Source organism: Sciurus carolinensis, unplaced genomic scaffold (assembly GCF_902686445.1).
Source record: "Sciurus carolinensis unplaced genomic scaffold, mSciCar1.2, whole genome shotgun sequence".
In the NCBI taxonomy this organism is placed as follows: domain Eukaryota; kingdom Metazoa; phylum Chordata; class Mammalia; order Rodentia; family Sciuridae; genus Sciurus; species Sciurus carolinensis.
Window position 1 is genome coordinate 13,488 of NW_025920483.1, and position 25,379 is coordinate 38,866.

At 44.0% G+C, this 25,379-nt stretch overlaps 1 pseudogene; it reads right to left on the reverse strand.

Moving 5' to 3' along the window:
* Positions 1–2,780: 2,780 nt before the first annotated feature.
* On the reverse strand, positions 2,781–25,099 carry LOC124975773 (tetratricopeptide repeat protein 28-like; annotated as a pseudogene).
* Positions 25,100–25,379: the final 280 nt, after the last annotated feature.

Here is a 25,379-nt window from a genome sequence, read left to right on the forward strand (position 1 = left end):
TATGTTAAAATTTTCACCTTGTCTTGACTCTGAAATTAGATTCTCACTTTGTTACCTTAAGGGACTCTAAGGTAACTGGAAAATTTCTTTTATGATATTTCTAGCCTCTGGAAGCATTACTGTGTGCAATTCCAGATCAGTTTTATAGAAGAACATAACCATATTCCACTCTCAGTTTTCCAGTGTAACTGTTGTGTTTGAATTTTGTTGATAAATTTAGGCAACACCATCTTGATTTGGTTAGATTTGTTTTTCTACATAAGCATTTTAAACATAATTTCATTCAGAAAAATAAAATAATATTAGGCTGGGGCTATAATTCAGTGACAGAGCATGTCTAGCACATGTGAGGCACTGGATAAAAATAAAGGCATGCTCCCTATCTACTACTACAAAACATTTTTTCAAAGATTGTGTCAAGGGGCAGTGTTCTCTCTTTTCCATTATCAGTTGAGGACATATTCCAGGTTAGGTTTATAAATAAGATTTCTGCTCTATGTGAACTCTGAAGATGGGGCCAGTGGATCCTGAGTGCTTCTCAGGGACCCTGGAACATCCTAGAAATTTCCTGAGCCATGATGAGTATTCTTGTTGATATACTATCCTTTTATGATGCTCTAGAAGAGACAAATTCTAACCTCATGCTTCCTTTGCTTCTGAACAGTTGCTTCCCTTGTGTTTCTGTTCTGATGTGGCTTGTTCACACATTCAGGCCAGTAGCCTCATTGTGCTGTATGAGACAGAGGTCAGTTGTCACATGTGGCTATTTCTATATACATAAAAATTGAATTCCAGTTCACATTCATTCCTGATCCAGGTAACCACATTCCTGTTGCTCATTAGCTGAGCTACCTGTGCTGTGTGTTGCATGGCTACTGTGGTCCTCAGATTTTTATCATGCAAAAAGTTCTATTGAAAAGTCTTCTGTGGAGAGGTGGTGACCCCTCTGAATTCACCTCACTATTTTCTCATGGTACTGTGTAACTTGCTCTGATAATCCCTGTGTTTAAAGTAAATTGGTAGTTATTGGCATACATCTTAAAGTTTAATTAGATGCAGATCAAACATTTAGAGGACCTTGTAGGTCATCCTTTTTACTACATGCCAAAGAAATCAGAATCGACCACTGAGTTTTGCATTGTGGATGTAGCTGTTGACGTTTTGGAAGCAAAAACCTGATTTGAGGGGCTGTTTTGAGAGAGAAGAGGAAGGCAGAGTTGGAGGCATTGAGGACAGGCCAGTGAGGAAAGAGAGATGAAGTAGTTGGTGCATGGGGCACAGGCTGGCGAGAATGTGCACCATATAGGCTGTTCATGTGTTTGGTTCCTCTGAGACGGGAACTTACTGATTCAGGAACCAGGGGAGCAGTGTTAGCATCCTGTCCCCAGGAGACAAGGGAGTGGTACGAACCATTAGAGGAACTGGCCATGGCAGGATACACATGGGATTTTATTTATTTCATGTCAGAATGTCCAAGAAAAGAGGAGAATGGGAGATGACCTAGACCCTATGACATATGTCCTCTCAGCTACTGTGCACAGATCTTTTTCCCTGGCCATGGTTTCTGTCTGTAGCCATTTTGACTCACTAGCCTTCCCCTGCCCATTTCTAAACTGCATCCACAGTTAGGACAACTTGGTCATCACCAGGGAGAGGATGGAGCCTGGCCCTGCAGAGGGACCTGGGATGAGGCTTCTTTAGGGACTTTCCCAGTCTCTGGTGTCTTTCTTCTCTTCCTTCAACTGCTGTATTCCTCTATCACTCTGTCCTGCTTGTGACCTTACTGACCTCACTGACATTAGTTCACATTACCTTTTGGCTCCTGGGTTGCCTTCATGAGGAGAGGGAGTGATGGGCACTCACAGATGTTCCTGAGGTCTGCTGGCACACAGTGTCCAGTCTTGCTGCCTGCCCTGCTCCTACTCAATCAGCCACAGCCAGCACAGTAGAGACCTCAGGACAGTGGATGCCTGGGGCCCTCTCACCCCAGGGTTGGCCAAGGCAGGTCTCAGGAGGGTATGAGGGGCCAGGGGGTCCTTGTTGTCTAGTTACTGGACTGTAATGATTGTATGTGTTCAAGAAATAATGGCATCTAGGTGAGTACACTTTATTTTATAAGCTTTTTAACCCTTATTTTAACTTTCTGATTCTTTTGTATTTGTTTGATTCTATTTATGACAACATAAACTCTTAGCAGATATTTGTGGAATGAATGAATGAATGACTTGAAATGATAGATAAGAATCATCAATTTTTCTTGATTACATACAAATTTTATTTTATTTTTGCATTTTTGTTTCAAAAAGAAAATATCTGTACTTCAAAAACTTCTGTACACTGAAAACCCTGACAAACAGGTCTCACCTAACTAAAGGGTAGATTCTGAGTTCTGCTTCTGGAATGTAAAGTTACTTTAGAATTTCAAAACATTTATTTAATATAAGTATATTGAGGGTAATTATATAGAGTATTATTATTCTTTGAAGCTCAAATACACAATTGCTACCCATTTAATAAATATCTCAATATTGGATGAAATTCATTTCTGATAATGGAGGATTATAAACCCAAAACTATAGGGCTAAGCAAATGGAGAGAAACAGGAATGCTACTTTTCAACATAAAGATTTGTCCTTCTATGAACCTCATCTTCTTCTGAGCCTGGCAACCTGCAAATGGAGAATAGTAATACTCTATAATCCTGGCAGGGTGAGAGAGGGACAACTGCCTGGATAGGTGGGATGGAGAAGAGGATCTGGGGGTCTAAGTGTAAAGCAGGATTATTTGTAGTGCACTGTGTCAATTTTTAGATTTCTCTGGAACAGATAAGAAATGTGGGTGATGCAGGGAGAGCTGGAGCACTTCCATTTAAAGAGCAGCTTGTTGGACAGGGAGACCTGGGAGTTGCAGGGAGAAGGGTGGCCACTGCTCACTTTGAGAAGTGGGGCTGCTATACCCAGAGCTCACCTTGGGCAGGGACGAGCTCCTAGACAGGCTGTGGTGACAGTCAATGGCTGGCTCTTCTGATTGGAGAGGACAGGCCTGCTGAAGGTGTGAGTTTCTGAGGCTCTGGAGACCAGGGTGCTTGGGGATGCCAGCACATCTTCCTGGGTCTTGCCCGGGACCCTTGGGTGCACTTCTCTGGGGGCACTCTCCTGCAATGAGGTGACTCTGCATCTCTTCCAGTATTTTCTGGGCCAGCTCCTGCGCATTCAGCTTGGGGCAGCCATCCTCCTGGGACTTTATTTTGCTCTCTGGATTCTTGCTGGACTGGTCCACCTGGCCCATGTCTGAGCTTGTCAGCTTCCTGACCTTTTGGAAGGGTGAGTTGGAACTGAGGATCAGAGTCATCTTCACTGGAGAATTTGGAGTGCTAATTCTCTCCTTGGAGCTCACCAAGACCTTCAACCCTACAGCTGTGCCCCAAAGGGCTGCTTGGGGTAAGAGGAGAAGCACACCTCCCTGCCCTCTGGGTAGAGTGCCAGGGCTAGGTGCTGATGATGGAGAAGCTCTATTCCTCCTCATCCTTGCTGCCCATGGGGCAGTCCTGGGGGGACAGCTGGCTCCTTGACAGGGTGGATCAACTGGCATAGCACAGTTGGGCCTTTTGTAGTCCTGTCCCCCTGGGGCCTCAGCCTTCTGAGCCACAACCCTCTGAGCCACACCTGAACCTGCTGGCTACGCTCATGGAGGAGGGGATGGAGCTCAGGCTGAGCACAAGGCACAGGTGCTCCATGGACAGTTAAAATGTTACATGGTTTCCATTTTTCTTTCAAAATTACAAACATCCTTAGAAAGCTAGCAGGAAATTATGCAAATACTACTTATGTACAAGTGAAATTCATGTTACAATCCTGAAAAGCAAAAGTGCAGTTGGAAAAGGAATTAAGTCTTAGGTAGGGACAAAATTATGCTATGGAAGCCACAGCCACACCCTTGAGACTGTCTCCACACCTCTCCTTGTCACCAGCAGAAGAACCCACATCTCCCATCCTGCTCTGACCTGTGACTGAAGGTCAGCAGGGACCTCTGAGCTTATTCCCACAACTTCCATTTGCTGCAGCAGGTCCTGGTGGTCCCAGCAGACCCCAGGAGTCACCCCCCCCGACTGCTCCTCAGCTACCTCTCCCCTGCACTTGCAGTACCACCAGGAGGCCTGCACTTTTAGACCTAGCATTCACCCTCATTCCTGAGGTGGGGCACCCGCTGCTGTCACTGCTTCCTCTTGTCCATGTGAGCTTTGAACATGAGGTACCCATGGGATGCAGTCCTCCTCCCTCTAACCTGCATGCACCTGGGTGTTTCCATGCATCGTGGCATCTCCACACTGACTTCTCCCTGCACTCCACTCTTGTCACCTGTCACAGTACAGAGCGGGTCCAAGCTACAGTCACCAATTCCTCCTGCTGCTTTCCTGACCAGCGACAACAGGGCATCCATCCCTGGCCCTCTCCCTGCTGTGAGGCACGTTCTCCAGCAGAGGCTGTGGGTTCCAGCTCCTGCACTGCATGCCCACATAGCAGCCAGCACTGGCTCTGCAGACCTGGAGAACACACTCCAGCCAGGTGCACCTTGCATGTCTGGGCACCTGCTCCTGCCAGGCCTGTGGGCCTTCTTTGCCCCATGGAGGGACAGGCCTGTCCTCTCACCATGTTCTGTGGGCTCCATGGCACCCTCTCTCCTGACCCTGCTTTTCCTATAGCATGTGTTAGCCCCTCAGGTCTGCTACCTATATTTCAGTTGTCTGGCTCCCACAGGTTCGAGTTCCATGAGAGAAGAGGTTTTTGTTTATTGCCTCATTTTTGCACAGTGCTGGGATGGACTGTTCAGCCACTGAATACAGGTGTGCTCATTGCTTTTAAACAGTCCCTAAAAACAAACATGAAAAAGTCTCATCACTTCTCTCCCATTTCCCAAAATGCAGCTAGGAGGAGTGTGGCAGGACCTCACAGAAGGGTCTTACAAAAGAGAGACAGCAGTGACTGCAGGGTGAAGTGCATGGTGCACCAGTTGGCCTGCTTTTTAGTCTTCAGGATAACTTCCTCCTGCCCAACCTCACAGAGATAGAAACTTGGAGAAACGGATTCACAGAGCTGTGTCCTAAGGGAGGTTCATATGCTAGACAGGACAGAGCTGGTGCCAATGTACTGCTTCACACCGGCAGGGTGTGTCTGAGGGTGACTGAAGCCTCCTTGTCCCTGTCTCTGAGAAGGCTCCTGCTGCTGAGTGTGGAGCTGCTGCCTACCCTCTGCTTTCTCCCACAGAGCTCTGGTCACCTCCTGCTCTGAATCAGGCTCTTGAGCACTGAGGTCAGGGCTTAATGAGGCTTCTAAACATTTTGATCTTTTCTGTTGTTTCACAATAAAACAGTCTACTTACACTATCTAGAAAAAAATATGGGATGCTCCACGTAGCCTTGGGGCCCATATTTAAAGCTGGTGCCCAGGAAGGTTACTCCTGGGCAAGGACAGGGTCCTCACATGGGCTTATTGTCTGTTAGCTCTGATCTTCCTGACTGAGCCACCTCACAGGGAGTTCAATCTCATGCCAAAGCCCAGGGCTTTGCTCCCCAACTCCCACAATCCTAAGAAGACTCAGAGCAGAAGAACCACTGTTGTGGAGCTTCCTGAGCATGAGGCTGATTGCTGAGCTGTTGACACTGCAGAGAGACAATTTCAAGAGCCATTACAGCAGGTGCGGTGGCACATACCTGGAGTCCCAGGTACTTGGGAGACAGGAAGAACACATGAGTCCACAATTTCAGGGACATCTTGAGCAACAGAGAAAGACCATTCTGTTAGACATTCAACAAGGTCCTCTCCTGTCCCTGGAAAGATGCCAAACTCAGACATGTGGCCTATGACTATCCACATACAGGGACCAACACACAGGATGAAGGGCCTGCAGGATTTGAGTATTGCATACCTTGACCAGCCTTCCTTGGAAGATCAAATAGCTCCAACTAAAACCCTCATGAGGATTTGTACTGAGCCCCCAGGGGAAAGGGCACCTAGGATCCCATGCCCTGTCCTCTGATCTGGCAATGTAAAAGTGACAGTATTCTATACACAACATGGCCACTATCTGAAGTCTGTGTGATTCAGGACTGCACAGCTCCCTGAGGGGAAATCTCTTCCTGTTTTGTTCTTCCTCAAGGATCCTTACACTGGTCTGACACCACTTTTGCCTTTGGACCAAGGTTCCCTGGAAGAATCACTGGGTATTCTGTCACCATGGGCTATTGTCCTTTCTGAACTGGAGAACAAATAATCCCTGAAAGCAACAGGAAGGTCTCAGGGAGTTCAATCATCATTTTAAAATGAGTAATCAGTTATATAAATGTAACATTTCTGTTTCTAAAACCTCTACTTTTACCCAAGCATCTGAATTCATTACTCCCATAGAATGGTGTCCACCCACCCACACCCTGTGTAGGACCAGCAGAAAACTGTTCTGGATGCCTGGCATTGAGGTGCTGCTCTCTGCCCAGTGCTTAGTCAGCAAGCAGGCCGCAAGAACCTCATGTGAACCTAGCACCCTAACTCCCAAGAATCAGCCCTAGTCTCAGTCCCAGAGCCAGCATGGGAACTCTGTGCTCCTCTGGACTGTGCCCTGTGACACAGCTGGCATCTAGTGTTACAGGTAAGGAGTGGAGCACAGAAGGCTGGGGCCTCAGGCTGCCTGGACCTGTAGGGCCATAAGTTCCTCCTTTACTGGAAAGGCATGGTCACCTGTCCTGGCCCACAGACCTGTATCATGGTCTATGACCTGTCTCACAGGTGAAGAGAACTCTCCAGGCCTGGGCCTGACTTTTCTCAATCTTGCCTGTGATACCTGCTGACTACATCTGTGTTTATCTAAATTCACCAGATTTGCCTTATTTACTTCAGGAGACTTTTTTTATTCCCAGTACTGGGGATTGAACTCAGGGACACTCAACCACTGAGCCACATCCCCAGTCCTATATTTTATTTAGACACAGGGTCTCAGTTGCTTGGTGCCTTGCTATTGCTGAGTCTGGCTTTGAACTCACAATCCTCCTGACTCAGCCTTCCAAGCCACTGGGATTGCAGCTGTGCCCCACCATCCCTAGCCAGGAGACTATGTTTTAAATGCACAGGAAGAAAAGCAAGTAGCACAACTTGTGAAGGCTGCTGGTGTCATAAAGGGGACTGGAAGCCCTGGGCCCCCTTCATCCTTGAAAGAAACCATGTGTCTGAAAACACAGAGCCAACCCCATGTTGAGGGGAGCTGACAGTGTCATCTAGAAAACAGGTTAGAAAATAGAAAAGAGGCCCAGTACTGAGTGCCCAGGTTCACAGGCAGGAAGAAAAATTCCCCTTCAGGACCTCAGTGTCCTGATAGCTGGTATCTATGGCAGTGAGGACAGCCTCTCCCTGCCTCCTCCACCCATGGACTGCCTGCTCTCTACTGCCCCATGCCAGCCCCTGTTCTTCTACCTGGCTATTCCCCTGCCTGGGTCTTTCTGTCAACACCCCGTGTCTCTCTGAGGCCTTCCCTGCACCCTGCCCACCTCCAGCCAGTCACCAAATGCTGATGTGCCCCTTCAACTGCAGGTGCTCTGGGACACAGTCCTGATTGGGTCTGCCTGTCCCCTTCTGCAGAGGGATGGCACCAGGAGGGCAGGGCAGCTGTTCTTTTGCTCACAGCCACATCTCAGGAATTGGAACCCTGCCCTGCACACAGCAGGTGTTCAAGAGAAAGTTGGGGAGTGCAGGCTCCCAGGCAAGCCACCAGGCACTTGGGGGGATTGGGGGAGGAAGACCCGGGGACTCTCGGGGGCTTCATCAGCATATGTACCTGCTGTAAATAAGCTGCCATAGAGTCAGGAACTGGCCAGCTATGTTAGGGAGAAGAACCACAGTGAGCCTCCTGTACTGAACAAGGGTCTTGAAGGTGAAGCACTAGATGGCCTGGTCCCAGAAGGGCATCTCAGCAAGTCTTACTTCCTCCTAGCTCCCAGCAGCCAGTGACAGACAACACTGTAACCACTGTTCTGGCAATGTGATTATAAGTTTTCTTTAACTGCAAATCCTGGGTGACTCTACAATGACTGGAACCCAGCAGGTTCCTAGTAAGGTGATGTGGACAGAGGAGGTAGGTGATGTCATAATGCAGGGAAAGGAGACAAAGCTGGAGGATGGCCTGGGAATCATGTGGTAGCAGCAGAGTCTCTACACTATAAAACATCATCTAAGAAAGTACTGAAGTAAGACCCCTAAGAGCCTCCCCAACAGAACCTGGAGGAGAAGCAAGTTAGTCAAGAGTGCTGTGTCCTATGGAGTGCTGCGTCCTATAGAGTGCTGCCAGGAATTTGTGGCATCTTGGGAGCTACCACAGGTGAATAGTGATGGAGATCTGAATGAGAACTAGTGCAAAGTTCTGCTCTTTCTCACCAGCCTGGAGCTGCACCAGCACCTAGTGGAGCTGAGTGAGGGAGATAGACATGAGCACCTGACATACCCAACCTCTTCACCTCAAGTCCCTGAGTTGTCCTTGTCTGCTGTCATTGTCATGATCCTCTTGCCAAGTGTGTGTACAGTGTTTTATGTTCTTCTTAAGGTGCCTTCCTGGTTAGCGCCTGCTGTCTTCTGGGGAGCTGAAAGGCAGCAGGACCCAAGTACATGGGGACAAAGGTCACATGACCTCCTGGCACCTGGCTCTACTCCAGTCTCTCATCCCCCATCACACACAAAATTCACACACAGAAGAGGCCACAGGAAAGGAAGGCCAGGTTAGGGGACTTGGTGATCTCCTTATTTACTCATGCATTTCATTAAAGCCATCTTCAGGAAATTGAAGTTCATGGTGAAAGGAGTATCTTGGTGCCCCAGCACTCAGGGAAGAGAACCTGGCCCACTGAAGAGTCCTGTGGTCCAGGCTCTCATCTGTGATCTCTACTTCCTGTGTGTCCCCAGTGTCAAAGTTTGTTCTACCCCTGCTACTTTAGTTGAACTTAAAAGGTTAAATCAAGGGAATAGAAGGGTGGAGCAGGAAAGGGCAGGGGCAGCAGAGGAGGGGAGTCAGGGGCAGCAGTACTGACCTCAGCTGAGTCCCCAAGAGCCAGGCAGCAGTGCAGCAGCTGGAGAACCTGGGTGGGTGGGAAGGCAGAGGCTCCCCTGAGGACATCTGCTACTTAAAATCGCACTCATCATTCCCACCATATTTTAACAAACTTCAACCAGCAGATTATAAGAAAAAGACAGAGAGACAGAGACAGAGAGAGAGAGAGAGAGAGAGAGAGAGAGAGAGAGAGAGAGAGAGAGAGAGAGAACCAAGCACAGGCTATTTGCACAAGGAGCACATGCTGCCACAGGAGGCCCCAGCTGAGGAAGAGCAAGAGCAGTGAAGATAAGCATGCCCAGGTCAGGGCCCTGGGGCAGGGCATGCTGCACTGAGGGGTTCCAGAGGGTTCCCTAGGGGCTCAGGAGACCTCCCTGTGGCTCCAGGCTTCCTCTGAAATCATAGAATGTGACGACTGACTTTTATGAACCCCACGTGCCCTCAGTGTGGATCTAGTTATCCCTTTCTGTGGTGCACAGGCTTTTAGGCCTCTGGAATTCTGGGAGTCATGACATGAAGTGTTCTGAAGTGCCTTCCTGGTGCTATTCACAAGCAGATGGAACAGCTTCCTACAAAACGGGCAGGGACTGAAGGGAGTGGCCCATGGGCAGGTTTCATGTTCAAATCCTGGCCTGGAACAGCCACAGGTCAGAGGAGGCTCCAGCCCTGCTGAGAACCCCAGAACTTGCTCCAGACAGGACAGCTTCATTTGCACATAGAAATGTTTCTGCTGAAAGTGAGCTGCTGGCAGGATCTCTGATACAGTACTGACTGTTCTCTCAAATGATTACACTTCATGTGGACCAGAAAAACTGTTCTGTGCTGTTCAAAGTCTGCTCCCCCACCCAGAAGCCCACACATGCTGTCACCCTGGGTTAATTTTAGACATCACTGGCCAGAAGGAGAGTGAGTGGGCACAGAGACACTCAAGGCTAAGTTGGGAAGGACCTACACGATGTTAAGAATTGGAATCATCCAAATCCCTGAGTTAGATCTGCATCATACTCAGAGTAAGCACTAAAGTAAAAATTGCTAAGCAGGCTTGACTCATTCATTGCACTGCCTTGGTGACTGTTTAGTTTTAGCCATGAAACATACTTTAATCAAAGCCCCTGTGTCATGTGGGCTGGAGATGGTGACTGGAGATGGTGGCTATGACACTTGTCAATCAAATGAAAGAGATGGGGTGGGCTGACAGGGTGCAGGAGAACACAGAATGGCTAGTTCAGGAACTACCCTAGACTACAGATGACAGGCTCTGAGAGTGTCATCGGAGGCGCTCTGTGCTATGATGCTATTAGGACCTACCCTTGCAGGGCCAGCCTGTCCCTTTCCCTACTGATCATTCAGACAGAAAAGAGCAGTGAGACTGCATGACTTGTAGGTCCTGTCTGTGGTCAATTCACACTTTCTGTCTCAACTTGGCTCAGCCATCTGGGATCCACTTACCCAGCTGATTGGCTGCTCATTTTTCTCTGAGGCTGTGATGAATTTGTAGGTCTGGAGGGCAGGGTTGGGCAGACCTATACCAAGACAATGGGCAGGAGTTATCCAGTGGGGCCTCTAAAAACACAGTCCTGCCACCTTCCAGGGGAGAGAGTCCCAATGCTCAGCATTGGTGGCATTTTTCAGGCTTGGACCTAAAAGAAATGTGTCCACATATGACTTGGAGAGAGTGGTCTCTGAGGAAGCCTGACCCTGCCACAGTCCTCCAGGTATAGTCACAGTCCCAGCAGCCTGCTTCACTCTGGTTGCCTGCAGCTTTGTCAGAACCATGGCTGCCAGTGACAGTATGAGTTGGAACTAATGCCTGCCCAATGTCACCTCATGTTATCCCAGAAGAGGCCAAGCTGGGTTGGGACTGCTTAGCATGGACTCTGCTTCATACAGATAGGATCCATTGGGTGAACAGCCCATGTCTGGCCTATATCAGCAGCAGGAGCTGGGTCAGGGACTTTTATCATTTCTCAGAATGACTTGCCCCTCCTAGCTGTGAGTCCCAGCTTCCCCAAGAACATAGGGACCATGGTTACCTCTTCCTCTGCCCCTCTGTTCACCAGGGTCTGACAGTCCTGCACCCATGGGACTGGAGGGTGTTGCTGCACTTCTGGAGCCGGTCATCCAGGTCGGAGATTAGGAAGAAGACAGCTGCCTGGAGACCACTAGCTGGGGGAGTCCAGTCAGAAACCCACAGTGGTGAGGAAGGCCTGCCAGCTGGGGATGCTGCCCTCTTTGTTCTCCACACTCTGTTGCGAGGTATACATGGTGTTGCACTTCCCATTTTGGATACACTGCAGGGACTTCTCCACCTGGTAGGACAAGGGGGAGAGTCAGAGACCTGAACAGGCCTGGATTATCTCTGTGTGTCTCTGAGGGAACATGGAGCCCCCAGGGTGAAACCAGTGCAGGGCTGACTGCTGCAACCTGGGTGGCACATGGGGCCAGGTCTGAGGATATGATGCCAGGTGTTGGACAGTCATTTTGCAAGGGGGGGGGGATCAGAAGGGTCTGCTCATGAGAGCAGTTGGACAGAATACAGCGAAGGTTTTTGTCCCCTTTGTAGGCCCTGTCCCACCCTTCCTGTCCCTGGTTGTCCACCATAGACTCTAGAGCAATTTACCTGAAAGGAGGTCTCAGGCTAGGTGCTGCCCAGACCATGTAACAGCACCCCCCCCAAAGGTTAATACCTAAGACCCTCCAAGACCTCTTTGCTATCCACAGCCCACCCCACCCCACCAGGCAGCACCCATCATGAACATGGCTGGCATATGCCTCATTCCCCAACTTGCAACTTGGCACCCCCTCAGCATCATTCACTGTCGCACAGACCTGTAGTCCACCCCTGGAATTGGCAACCTGTCTGCAGGCCTCAACACGGTCTGGCCCTCAGGATTCCCCAGCAGCTGCCTTCCTCATCCTCTGCTCATGAACATGCCAGACATGCCTCACCCCTCACTCTCTCTGATAGGCACTCCAGGGGACACCTCTGTCTACCCTGAGGCTTGATTGCCATCCCTGGGGGGGGGGACAAGTTGCTCAAAATGCCCCCTGAGGTTTTTCTAAGAGTGAAACACTTAGATGCCTGGACTCAGATGTCCCCAGCAGGATGCAGTATGCTCACAGCAGCCAGAAGAAAGCAGGCACTCCTGAGCAGCTGTGCCCTGACTGTCCCATGGGCTGGAAGGAGCATTGGGGTAGTTGGAAGAAGGTAGGGTGGAACAGGCTTGACCGTGGCCATCACATCCTCAGGAGACCATACTGAGGAAGAGGAGGAAAGCTGAGTTGTTCCTGGTGGGGGGACCCAAGGCACATGAGTAGCTGAGGCCCAGCCTGAGGAGAATGCTCCTGAGTGTGAAGGGCAGTTCTACCACCTAGGAAAACCAGACTGGGAGAGGGAACCAGGAAGGAAGAACTTTGGGGGTGACAGAGACCTAAGAAGTGACCTGGACTGAGCAACTGAAAGCCTCTGCACAGCGTCCAGACACAGCTGGTGCCAGTGGAGATCATTTCCCAAAACCCTCAAGGAGTGTGAGCACATCTTCCTGCATCAGATGCCCCTGGGTGCCATGGGCCACAGCACACTTAGTCACACCCCATTCTTGCCAGGCCTCAGAAAAACTTCAGGCAGACCCTAAGCCAGGTGCAGGAATACAGGGCACCCCATGCAGGCTCCAGATGCTGCAGGATCACTGGGAGGGTCTGGATGATGAGTGAGGAGAGACTATTCAGCTTAACTTCAATCCCAATGAGCATGAACCCTGTGGAGGGTACAGGGGGCACCTCAGCTGGACTCCATTCCTGAGGCTGGAGCCTCCCAGTTAGCACACCAGAGAGCTGGCTCGGGCAGGACATCCAGCTCACAGGGGGTGCTGCAGTACACTGTCCCCTTCCTTTCAGTAACAAATGCTGTCCAGTCATTCAGGGAAGTGGGATCTGTCAGCTTGCACTGAGTGGAGCTGGGCAGGCATCTCCTGAGGAATGACTGGCCTTGCTTTCCCTGAGGTTCTTCTGCATCTTCTGTCCCTAGGCACATGGGAGGGAACACCTGTCCTGAGCCCCTGAGCAGCTTCAGGACTGGCCTGCATCTGGCCATAAAGGGAAGGGTTTTCCAAGAGAAGAAGTATTTTTAAAGTTAATAAGGCAGCATCACTAAAAATCGTTTGCAGATATTAATGGTCCAGCTATAAAGGTTAAGGGGAGAGCAAATAAAGAGGAAAGCAAACAGGATGGTGTACAACAAGAAGTCGCTCCCATGGAAAGCCAGTTCAGTTTTATTGTCTGTTCCAGGGAGGTATCAGATTACATTAGTGCAGTTAACTTTGTGCATGAGCAGATTCATATAACTCACTTGCTTCTCAGAGTCCTCCAGTACCATTTTTAAAATATAATGTCTCCAGGCCTCAAGGACAGAGGAGTTGCTGAATATTTGTAAGCAAGACAAACAGAAGGCCTTTATTGTCCTGAAAAATTTGCTCACTCAAAGGACTTACACTCCTTTGTACTTTCTCATGGTCTGAATCTCTACAACTCCCCGTTTTGTTTTGTATTGCATGACCTTTGAATAGACATGACTTGTTTTATCTTTAAGGAATGTGGAGAAACAATGTCAAATACAAGCACAGCATAACAAGGCAAGTGTCAATAAATATCCTCCAATGAAAAGCTGTTTGATCCATATAAAATTTGGTAGTCATGAGGTTAAATAATCTAATAAAGCCCAACCTCCATCATCTTGTTACATCTTTTTTATAATGTCTTTGAGATGATGCAATTCCTTTTGAATGGGGTTACTGTTATCAGTTAAATTGAAACAACACATTATTAAATTCATGGCATTTCTTATGATGTAATAACAGGAAATAATCAATAGCAGCCCTATTATCAAGTGTAACTTGATTGATATAAATTTTAGAAGAGTTAACAATTTCTTCTATGTGGACACAAATATTATAATGAGTGTGGGAAATCAAAGATAGAGCAGTTTTCTGTACAGGGGCACCACCAACAGGGATAAAACAGAGAAATAACACAAAAATAGACAAGATAGTTGTGGAATTTTGGGAAAGTTTTGCAAAGAGAGATGTAACCAAAATTTCTGGGGTACATTTTAAAACCATCTAGTATAGCAATTGTTGAGCAGATGTTGTTAAACTCTTTATATCCCCCCCCAAGTCACTACATGATTAGAAGACTGGGGGCCCCTCGGGCCTCTTGGGCCTCTTGTTCTTATTGGAGTTTCCTTCATTGAATCAGAGTCTTCTTCATCTAGAATCAAATTGATTTGGGAATGGGATCGTGAAGTCCTTGATGCCAACTCATGATTATTGGTGAGTCTCACACACCTGGTAGGAATCCAGACAGGAACTGTAGGAGTAAGAATAGCAGCATATCCCCTTCCCCATGTAATTAAAGGGACAGGGTCTTGGCATGAAGCGTTTGGTGGAATCCGGATTTTACATAAATCTTTGGTAGTGCTTTCTTAGGGGTGAGGTGTCTGTCCAAGGCAGAGGAGAGTGATGTGTATTATCTTCATATTGTAAAGTAAGAGCATTTATTGTGAACAAGGCAATATTGAGAGCATTAATAACACGATCCAGGCTAGGTTCCATTTTTTGTTTTTGTTTTAAAAGGCACGTTTTATGCACTTGGTGTGCACATTCAACTAAGGCCTGTCTGGTATGATTGTGGTGAATTACATGGGTTAAAATTATATTCCATTGATCATAAATTGAGCAAATATGCTGGAAGTAAAGCAGGGGTATTGTCAATTTTTAAGTGATGAGGTTTACCCATGGTGCAATGCAGAGAATCAAATGAGAGATACAGGCTGAGACCTTCTCTGAAAAATGTGCCCTAGCCTATATAATGCCTGAGGATGTATCTGTGGTAAGAAGTAGGAAAGATTTGGGGTGGAAGGAAGGAAAATGAGTTATGTCCATCTTCCAAAGTGTATTAGAATGTAAGCCACTAGGGTTCAAGTTTTCCCAAGTAGGGGAAGGAAAGGGTTTCAATGAGAGCAATTATTAACAATGAAAAAGTCCTGTCCAGAAGAAATAGAAAAGGTTTTCATTAAAGATCAAGCATTTTGATGAAAATATTTGTGTGATTCCACAGTGTCTGAAAAGAGAGAATAAAGTGATTTTATAGCAGCATCATGAAGAAGGTTTCCTTCAGTGAGTGGTGCAGGAATTTGAGTGTAGCTACATACATGAGCAATAAATATTGGAGCTGTATGATCCTGTAAAAGAGATTGCAGAGTGATAAACAGGGATAACAAATTTGAGTCCAAATGAGGGGACAAAATTGCAGAGAAAATATGAGGCATCAGTTTGGCTATATACCGAGAGTTTGTAACCATGTTTAAGGCAGTGGGAAACATATAAATAGCCAAAATAATTGCAACTAATTCTGCTCACTGAAGAGAAGCTTGAGCAAATGTGTAATAATCAGTCTATTTTTTTTATCAGTGAATATAGATACTACACCCTGTTGTATTCCTCTGTCAGTATAGACAGTAATTGCATTGGCAATTGGAATAGATGAGATTATAGAAGAAGCAAGAGAGACTTGACACAATAAGGAAAGGCATTCATCCAAAGGTGCATTGAAAGCAACAGGAGCTGAAAATCAGTTAAGACAGATTGATAATATGAAGAAAATTGTACATATTGTAAATGTAAAGTCTTTCCATAAGTAAGATAAAGTACATGAACAACTGTTGCTGTAAGTAATAAAATATGTTTGCAACCATCTGAGATCAACTGAGCATACATATCAGCATAAGGGAGAACATTTCTTCCTGAAAATTGAGGAGAATATAATCACTGTATAATATACAAGCCTTGTTATGACTGCCATGACTCACAGATGCAGGCTGTTGCAGGGAGCTGAGGGAAGCTCTGCGCAGCACCTGTCAATCCTACCCCTACTGTGGCCATGTCACAAGTCACTCCCTCACTCCCCAAGCTCTTCAAGCCTCTGGGCAACCCACTCAGTGTACACACCACGAGTCACCCAGTGCTGGCAGGGCCTTCCACTTGGCAGGAAGACCCATGCCCTATACCTCCTCCAGGTATGAGCAGGGAAGGACCACATCACCACTGTAACCACCCACTGTGAGCACAGAGGTCACCAAGTTTCTGAGGGGGTGCATGGTTGTGAGAAATAGACTGGTTGAGAGTCAGTAAGCAACACTCAGAGAGAATTCCAAACTTCATTTTACACTGCAGGCCTAGAGGCAAAAAACATCTCAAATTCTGAGCCCTGATCCGCAGTTTCTCACAATATTTATTTGATGTCATATTAGTGGGGCTTTTTTCCTCTTTTTTTTTTTTAATTTCTGATAAAGCAGCTGAAGGTCTCATGCATGGTCTCTATCATAAAGCATGCTCACAGAAACAGACAAGAGGAAACATCTCTTTTTACAGGCATCTGTAACATTTCAGGAGGGAGTAGTGAGACACTTAGGGCAGTTATTTACAATCCAAAATGTAGCAACCCATGGTTAATTGAACTTCCTGGAGAAAGGCTGAGAGAGGGGACAAGAAATGACTCCCTTCCCTGGGCATTTGTTTATTTTTCTTTTTTAATTTTTTTAATTTTATTGGCTCTAATTAGTTGCACATGTCAGTAGAATCCATTTATACATGTGGAAAGATCATACATAAATAAGTGAAATCTCTCATTTTTCTGATTATACATATTTCAGGATCACATCAGTTAGGCAGTCATACATGTACCTAAGGAGTAATGTCTGTTTCACTCTACTATCATTCCTTCCCCCAAACCTGTTACCCTCCCTTCACTCCCCTCTATCTAATGTAAAGCAACTCTATTCTTCCAAATTCCCCCTTGTTATAAATTAGCTTCCACATATCAGAGAAAACATTTGGTCTTTGATTTTGGGGGTTTGCATTATTTCCCTTAGCATGATATTCTCTAACTCCATCCATTTAACAGCAAATGCCAGAATTTCATTCTTCTTTAAATCTGAGTAATATTCAATTGTGTGTATGTGTGTGTGTGTGTGTGTGTGTGTGTGTGTATCATCTTCTTTATCCATTTTTCTGTTGAAGGGCATCTAGGTTGACTTCATAGTTTAGCTTTTGTGAATTGAGCTGCTATAAACATTGATGTGGCTGTGTTACTGTAGTATATTGATTGTAAGTCTTTTGGGAATAAACTGAGGAGTGGGACAACTGGGTCAAATGGTGAATTCCATTGCTGAATTCCAAGTTTCCTGAGGAATCTCCATGCTGCTTTCCATAATGATTGCACCAATTTGTATTTCCATTAGCAATGTGTGAGTGTACCTTTTTTCCACACACCCTCGGCAACTTTGTTGCTTGTATTATTTATAATTGCCATTTTGATTGAAGTGTGATGAAATCTTAGAGTAGTTTTGATTTGCATTTTGATTTTATATCTTCTTCTGTGAAGTGTCTGTTCAGTTCCTCAGCCCATTTATTGATTGAGTTATTTTAGTGGTGTTAAATTTTTTGAGTTCTTTATACATCCTAGAGATTAATGGATTATCTGAGGTGTATGTGGTAAAGATTTTCTCCCAATCTTTAGGCTCTGTCTTCACATTACTGATTGTTTCTTTGGCCAAGAAGAAACTTTTTACTTTGAGTTCATCCCATTTACTGATTCTTGATTTAACATCTTGCACTTTAGGGGTCTTGTTAAGGATGTCAGGCCAACATGGTGAAGATTTGGGCCTACTTTTTCTTCTAGTAGTCATAGGGTATCTGTTCTAATGCCTAAGTCTTTGATACACAGTGAGTTGAATTAACTGCAGGATGAGAGATAAGCATTTAATTTCATTTTGTTACGTGTGGCTTTCCATTTTTCCCAGCACTATTTATTGAATAAGTTCTTTTCTCCAGTGAATGTTTTCAGCAGCTTTGTCTAATATGAGATACCTGTATCTACATGGACTTCTCTCAGTGTCTTCTATTCTGTACCCTTGGTCACCATGTCTCTTTTGATGCCAATACCATGCTGTTTTTATTACTATAGCTCTGGAGTATAGTTTGAGTTCTGGTATTGAGATGACTCTTGTTTCACTTTTATTGCTAAGGATTGCTTTGGCTATTCAAAGTCTCTTGTTTTTCCAAATGAATTTCATGATTTCTTTTTCTAGTTCAATAAAAAGAGTCATTGCATTTTAATATGTCACATTATATTTTTAAAATGCTTTTGATTGTATGGCCATTTTGACAATATTAATTCTGCCTACCCAGAAGAATGGGAGGTCTTTCCATTTTCTAAGGTATTCTTCAATTTCTTGTTTTTATTTGACCTGTAGTTTTCATTATAGAGGTTTTTCACATCTTTTGTTAGATTGATAACCAAGCATTTTATTTTTTTGAGGCACTTGTGATTAGAGTAGTGCTCTTTGTTTCCCTTTCAGTGGATTCATTGCATATGTATATGAATGTATTTGATTTATGGATATTGATTTTATATCCTGCTACTTTGCTGAATTCATTTATTAGTTCTAGAAGATTTTTGGAGGAAATTTTTGGATCTTCCAAATACAGAATCATCTCATTGGCAAGTAGTTGTAGTTTGAATACTTCTTTACCTGTTTGTATATATTTAATTTCTTTCTTCATCCAATTGCTCTGGCTAGAATTACAAGGACAATATTGAATAAAAGTAGGGAAAGCAGTCATCCTTGTCTTGTTCCAGTTTTTAGAGGGAATGCTTTTAATTGTTTTCCATGAATTATGTTGAAAATATCATGCTAACTGAAATGAGCCAAATCCAAAAAACAAAGTCCAAATGTTTTCTCTGATATGCGAATGCTAATTCAAAAAAAGGGGGTTGGGAAAAATAGAGTAACTATATATTAGGGAGAGAGTAGTGAAGGGAGGGAAAGGGTATGGGGGAAGGAATGACAGCAGAGTAAAACAGACATTATTACCTCATGTAAATGTATGACTTCATGGTCAATGTAATATTGCAATATGTATAATCAGAAAAATGAGCAATTACACTCTATTTATGTATGATCTATCAAACATATAATGCATTCTATGGTCATGTATAACTAACTAGAAAAAATAAAGTTAAAAATTTTAGAAAAATAGAATTATGTTGGCATTGTGTTTAGAATAAATGACATAGAATATTGAGGCATATTTCTACTATCCCTAGTTTTTCTAGTGTTTTGAACATGAAGGGCTGCTGTATTTTGTCAAAGGCTTTTTCAGAATCTATTGAGGTGATCCTATAATACTTGTTTTTAAGTCTATTGATATGATTTCCATATGTTGAACCAAATCTGCATCCCTGGGATGAACCCCCCTTGATCATGTGCACTATCTTTTTAATACATTTTTGTATGTGAGTTGCCAGAATTTTATTGAGAATTTTTGCTTCTATGTTCATCTGGGATATTGGTCTGAAGTTTTCTTTCCTTGATGTGTCTTTGTCTGGTTTTCGTATCAGGGTGATATCAGCCTCATAGAATGAGTTTTAAAGGGTTCCCTCCTTTTCTTTTTCATGGAATAATTTGACCAATATTGTTGCTAATTCTTCCTTGAATGTCTTGTAGAACTCAGCTGAGAATCCATCTGGTCCTGGGTTTTTATGAATTGCTAGGCTTTTAATGGCATTTTCAATTTCTTTCCTTGAAATTTTTCTTCTTAAATTGTGTATGACCCCCTGATTTAATTTAGGCAGGACATATGTCTCTAGAAATTTGTTGATATCTTCAATATTTTCTATTTTATTGGAAAATAAATTTTCATAATAGTTTCAATTATCTTCTGCATTTCAGTTGTGTCCATTGTGATATTTCCTTTTTCATTGAGTATGTTATTCATTTGGGTTTTCTCTCTTTTTCTCTTCATTAATGTGGATAGGGTATATCAATTTTATTGAATTTTTCAAAGAACAAACATTTCATTTTGTCAATTTTTTCAATTGTTTCTTTTATTTCAATTTTATTGATTTTAGTTCTGATTTTTATTATTTCCTGTGTTCTACTATTTTTGGTGTTGATTTGTTGTTCTTTTTTGTTGTTTCTTTTTCTGCTTTGAGATGTAATGTTAGGTCATTTATTTGTTGACTTTCTGTTCTTTTAATAAATGAGATGAATGCACTGAAGTTTCTTCTTTGTACTGTCTTCATAGTGTCACAGAGATTTTGGTATGTTGCATTGCTATTCTCATTTACCTTTAAGTATTTATTCCTTTCACCCTTGATTTTGTCTACTATCTATTTATCACTCAATAATGTGTTGTGTAGTCTTCATGTGTTATTGTAGCTTCTAAATTTTATTTTATCATTGATTTCTAATTTCAGTCCATTATGATCTGATAGAATGCAGGGTATTATCTCCATTTTGTATTTACTAAGAATTGTTTTGTGGCATAAGATGTGATCTATTTTAGAGAAGGATCTATGATGTTTGCCAAGAAAAATGTGTATTCGCTATTGATGGATGAAATATTATATATATATATGTATATATATATATATGTATTTATATATATACATATATATATATATGTTGAGTCTAAATTATTTATTGTATTATTTATTTCTGTAGTTACTTTAGTTTTTGTTTGGATGATCTGTCCAGTAGTGAGAAATGGGTGATAAGTCACCCAGTATTATTTTGTCATCTGTTTGATTCTTGAAATTGAGTAGGGTTGCTTAACATATATATATGCTGCACTCTTTGGACCATAAATGTTTAAAATTGTTATGTCTTGCTGCTCTATAATGACCTTCAGTAGAATGAAATGACCTTCTTTGTCCCTTCTGATTTACTTTGGTTTGAAGTCTACTTTGTCTGATATGAGCATGATAACTCTTACTTGTTGAAGCAATCCATATCAGTGATGTGCTTTCCCCATCCTCTCACCTTCAGTCTGTGGATGTCTTGGCCTGTGAGGCGAGTCTCTTGGAGACAGCATATTGTTGGATCTTGTTTTTTCATCCAATCTGCAAGATTATGTCTTTTGATTGATGAGCTTATGCCATTAATGTTCAATGTTATTACTGAGATGACTTGTATTCCTGGTCATAATTTGAATCAGTTTGTCTTTTGACTCTTTCTTAAGTATAGTTTCTCCCTTTGCTGTTTTTTCACTTTTTTTTCACTTCATCCTTATGGAATAATTTTGAGAATGTTCTGTAGTATAGGCTCTCTATTTGTGAATTCTTTTAACTTTTATTTATCATGGAAGATTTTTATTTATTTATTTATTTATTTATTTATTTATTTATTTATTTTGCGGTACTGGGGATCGAACTCAGGACCTTGTGCTTGCAAGGCAAGCACTCTACCAACTGAGCTATCTCCCCAGCCCGATTTTTATTTTATATACTAACCTGAAACTTAAATTTACTGTATATAAAATTATTCTTGTTTGGCATCAATTTTCTTTCAGAGCTTGAAATATGTTGTTCCATGACCTCCTGGCTTTGAGTGTCTGGGTTCAGAAATCATTTGAGATTCAAATTTTTCTCCCTATACATAACTTGTTTTTTTCTTTAATATTTTTTTTTTGCTTTAAGATTTTATTATTATTCTGTATTGTAGTTATGTTCATCATCATGTGTCTTGGTGTAGGTCTTCTGTAGTTTTGCACATTTGGGATCCTGTAAGTCTCCTGTATTTGATTTTTAATTTCATTCTATAGATTTGGGAGATTTTCTGTGCATTCCATTTGTTTGTGTCTCTACTCCTTCTTCTATCCCAATAATTCCTAAATTTGTACTTTTCATGCTGTCCCATAATTCTTGGAACTTCAGTTCATGGTTTCTTACCATTTTCTCTACATTGTCATCTTTATTTCCAGTATTAAATATTTTGTCTTCATTATCTGAGGGTCTGTCTTCCAAATAGTCTAATCTGTTGGTGAGAATTTCCATTGAATTTATAATTTGATATATTGATTTCTTCATTTCAAGGATTACTGTTTTTTTTTTCCACAGTCTCTAACTCTTCATTTAAGTGCTCTTCCACTTCCTGAATTTTCTCTTTGATTTCACTCTTTATACCCTTCTTTACTTCACAGATCAGGTTAACTATGTACACTCTAAACTGTTTTTAGTGTACTTCTTCTACTGTGTTTTCAGTGGCTTCTCTTATTGGTGCATCTTGGTTGGTTTGTGACATTTCTTTCTTTTGTTTTTTTCATGTTACTTTTGTGTTTTCCCATCTAGTTACATAAATCTGAAGCAATATGGATTCTACCCTACAGACCTACATTGTCACTGAAGATTTTCTATATCCCACATTTAAGAGGGAGACCAATATCAACAACCTCCAGTGTAAATCTAATAGCTGTGGCAAGGCATCCACTGCCCTCTCACTGTAAACAGAAATAATGAGTTTATTCACTCTTCACAATAAAAACAGAAAATTTGGTAAATGAATTTATGATCTCAAATAGTGGACAAAGAAAAAACAGAAACAGTGCAGGACATGGTGTTCATGTGAGAGAAAGAGAATCCAGAAGCAAAAATCCACAGGAAGAGTGGAAGAGGTACCAAGCGAGAATGACGGTTAGGTGGAGAAATGGTAGAAAGGGAATCTAGGAAGACAGACAAGTGAGAGAAAGAATACATATGAAGAGAAGAAAAAATAAAAATATAATAATATACAGAATATACAAAAGAACTGCAAAACACCATGCAAATATTACCATCTTCAACAAAGTGGTGCACAAAAAAACACCCTGCTTCAAATACTGGCATCCTGCTTGATGCTGGAGAAGAAAAAGTAAAAATAAAATAAATCTTGGTGGAAAACTGAAACATTGTCTGCCAGGGTCCAAAAGCTTCTCAGCCCTGCCTCTGACTTCCCACAAGACAGGCTGGCCCAGACAGGCCCTGGCAGACCCCATCACTACAACACCAATCTGGGGCTCAGATGTCCTGTGTTGGGCCTCACAATCCCAAGATCTCAATGCCACTGGAATTTGGAGAGAGACCACCAGGGATGAGCACTCCTGAGAGACAGGAACTAGAGGGTAGCAACCCACAATCCCAGGAGGAAGACCCAGTTGCATCCAAACCCAAAGGCACCCTGACACTGAGCCTCCAGAGCCTGGCCAGTGTCCCCATACAGGGGTGGCTGTGCCTGAAGATGGCAGTGGCAGCAAACACACTGGCATCCCAAACAAACCTCAGGCTCTGGTTGGTGTCTCAAAATGGATGTGGCCACATACAACCAAACCTGGAGCCTCCCTGGCAGTGGACCTCTGGGCAGTGGGAAAAGAGGTAGTAGCAGGAAGGGGTGGCCGCAGGCAGGGGTCAGCAGCAGCTGCAGACAGGTGTGGTGTTGGCAGCAGGTGGGAGATTGTGGCAGCAGTGGCAGCAGCAGCAGCTGTGACTGCAGTGACAACAGCACCCAGAGACCTCCAGGTGACCTGCATGGAGTGGCAGTGGCTTTGGTGGCAGAGGTGTTGGCAGTAGGAGCTGTGACAGCAGTAGTGTAGATGGCAGCCAGGTGTCCAAGGCAGTGTTGGAAACAGCAGACCTCTGGGCACCTGCAGTAGTGACATCAGGGGCAGCTGTGTCCCAAGAGAAAACCTTTGGGTGGTGGCAGGGGTGCCAGTAGAAAAGACCTCGGGGCATCCACAGTGGTGTGAGCATCAGTGGCACCTAGAGAATACACTTCCTGCATCTGTGGACGTGGCCTCAGGGGAAGCTATTGCCCATCCCCCAAGGATGACCTCTGGGTGGCATGGGTGGCCATGACACCAGGACAAAACCTAGTGCCCCTTCTTTATGACAGTACACTGGCATCTGCTGGAAGTTCACTGTAATCAATATGCAAATCCAGTGATGATGCCAAATGCATCTAGAGTTGCACAGTGTACCACTTGCACACTCCTACTTGGTTACCCACTAAGTGCTGCTAGGTTTGAAAATTAAAGCTGATATGTGAATGTCCTTGTTATGCTGCACTTTACCCAAATCAGTAATGGAGAGAAAGGGTGCTCAGTTCAGCACCTCTAGACTGATCACAAAGTTTTCAAATACCTTTCCTGGTGATCCCAATGTGTAGTGTAGTGAGTACTTAACAAATAAAGGTAGTGAGGTAGGTCAGTGAGTCTGGATCTCAATTCTGGCAATACCATTGAATTATCTGTGTCATGAGGCAAATGACTCCGATTCTCTGGACCTCTGGCTGTTTGCATGTAGAAACAGGACATGATGGCACATAATATTCTTAGATGTTTTTTGAGGACATAGTAGATGGTCAGTAAGCAGAGGAAGGAGCACCCAATCTCCCATCCTGACCCTTTCTCTGCTTTCTTCCTGGCAGGCTGCAGTCATAAATTTGTTTGAGGCTGGCTGCTGCTACTCTCTCCTTTCCTGGTACTGGCCTCCAAAAGATTGTGCATGAGCAGGGGCAGTGGACTAATGCCAGGGCTACAGGCAGTGGCAAGTAAAATCACTGACAAATCACAAATCCACAAGATATATTTGCAAAATGAGTGAATGAAGGAGTCTGTGAGCAGAGTCTGGTCTCCTAAGTCATATGCAGAAATAAGCCCTAGTATTATAGACTATACCTGGTCCTTTAGCAAGCTAGAAATTGGTTGGGGGGTGATGGCATCTTGATGTAGCCCACTCCTGCACTTAACCAACCCAATTCTAATTATCTGTCCCCCATCTTTCTCTCTTATCCATTTGTGTCATCTCTACAAGGGCTCCCCTACACAGTTGGGAAGGTTGTGGCCCAGTTACTGAGCACACCTGGGTTCATTCTCTTCCAAAATACTATACATAAATTCATATGTATTTTGTAATTTAAAATGAACGAATTAAAGCTATTCCACTATACATACAAGCCAAATCCTTTCTTCTGTTCATCTGGCAATGGAGGCATGGGCTGCTTCTGCATTGTAGTTGCCATAAACACAGGTGCCCTGAATTGCATGCGTGAGCACACAGCCAAAATTGGAATGGCTGCGTCACATGGCAATTCTCTGGGGGCTTCTGAGGAGCAGCCATGCTTCTTCTGCAGCAGCTGCACCATCCCCCATTCTCACCAGCAGGGCACAGGTTATGGTATGTCTACCCTTGCCAGAAATTATTTTCTGGTATTTTTTCTTTGTTTTTTTTGAAAGTCACCATCCTAATGGGTGTGAAGGGACCTCTCATTGCGGTTTTGATTTTCATTTCTCTTGTGACTAGTTAGGTTCCTCCAACAGTTCTGATGAAAGAATGCATGGATGAGTGGCAGGTGGATGAATGACTGAGTGAAGGGCTGGATATGTGGGTGGATGAGCTGATGGGTGGATGGCCAGATGGATGGA